Here is a 1883-nt window from a genome sequence, read left to right on the forward strand (position 1 = left end):
AGCTGTCGCCCCCTAACGTCATACCAACATGGGACCATTTTTCGGCTTTTTTGGAGAGGAGATGTCAAGCCATGGAGACCATGGATCAAGCTATGTTGATTCAAATCCATAGCAGTCAGGTTGGAAAACATAAACGAATCACTCATTCAAAACACAGTCTTGTTGCTACAAATACAATCGTATTGGAATGCGTGTTCTGTGATAATAAAGGGCATAACATTTACAGCTGCACTCGCTTTGGAAACCTTTCGCCATCTTTGCGTCTTAGAGAGGCAAGGAAGCTTAGAGTTTGCTTCAACTGTTTGAAGAAGGGACATCGGAATACCTCCTGCAGTTCAGGCTCTTGTCGCACATGCGGTGAAAAGCATCATACCCTTTTACATATCAACAATCCGCTGCCTACGTCCGCTACTACGTCTCCTATTCAGACAGACTTATGCCCAGGCCCCAATCTTTCAAGTTCTCTTGTTGCCGCTTCATCACCATGCTCGCCTCCTGCTCAGAATCTTAGCTCAGACGTAGTGCTTCTAGCCACGACAGTCATTATGATAAAGAGTCGAGTTGGTGATCTTCTTCCTTGTCGGGCTCTTCTGGATTCAGGCTCTCAGATTAATTTAATAACCTCTCGCTTTGCTCAGAGGCTTCAGCTGAAACGAGCCAAAGGGTCGGTATCAGTATCGGGTATCGGCGCTGATTCTGCATTTCACACGGAAGGTTCAGTTAATTTGGTCATTCAATCCAGGACTTCCGATTACTTCACGAGTCTCACAGCTCTCGTTGCTCCACGTATTACAGGAAACCAGCCTGCTTCTTCATTTGATGTATCCAAATGGGAAATGCCATCCAATATCAGCCTTGCTGACCCACACTTTAACAAATCTCAGCGCATCGATGTACTTATTGGAGCCAGCTTATTTTACGACATTTTATGCGTTGGACAGATCAAATTGGAGAGGGGACTTCCTATAATACAAAAAACCCGTCTCGGCTGGGTTGTCACAGGTGGAGGTCAGTACTCCCGCAGCTCAGTGCTCCTAGCTGCCTCTAGTTCGACGGAATTGAGTCAAACGCCTACCGTTGGTTTGGATGAGCTAGTGCGAAGGTTCTGGGAAGTGGAAAACTGCCACGGTCCCGCTACAGAAGCAACAAAGGAGGAAATTGCTTGCGAGGAACATTTCAAAAAACATTGCGGTCGGCTTCCAAGTGGCGAATATTGCGTTCAATTGCCTTTAAAGCTGAGTGACAGTCTTCTTGGAGATTCTTATCAACAAGCCTATCGCAGATTTCTCAATCTAGAGCGCAAGTTGGTTCGCAAACCGCTTCTCAAGGCCCAATACGCCGCATTTATAAAGGAATACGTCGATTTGAATCACATGTCCCCTGTCAAAAGTGACGCACTTAAACAATGCAAATTTTTTCTTCCTCATCACTGCGTCTTAAGAGAAGACAAAACCACCACAAAACTCCGAGTAGTTTTCGACGGATCCGCTTGTACATCTACAGGATATTCCCTCAACGATATATTGATGTCAGGCCCAACAATTCAGCCAAAGTTAGTTACGACTCTTCTTCGATTTCGTACCTTTCGTATAGCATTGACTGGTGACATTTGTAAAATGTATAGATGCGTCCGTGTCTCGCCCCAAGATAGTTTTCTGCAGTGCATACTGTGGCGTGACTCACCCCTCGAGGAGCTAAGGACATTCAAGCTGGATACCGTGGATACCTATGGAACGAAACCAGCAGCATTTCTGGCCGTCCGTTCTATGCACCAACTAGCGGCAGACGAGAGTTCGTCATATCCAATTGGCTCTGAAGTTGTGCTGCGGGACTTTTACGTGGATGATTTGCTAACGGGGGGAGATACTACAAATGAGGTGCTG

Source organism: Drosophila persimilis, unplaced genomic scaffold (assembly GCF_003286085.1).
Source record: "Drosophila persimilis strain 14011-0111.01,24,50 unplaced genomic scaffold, DperRS2 tig00001040-arrow-arrow-pilon, whole genome shotgun sequence".
Taxonomy (NCBI): Eukaryota; Metazoa; Arthropoda; class Insecta; order Diptera; family Drosophilidae; genus Drosophila; species Drosophila persimilis.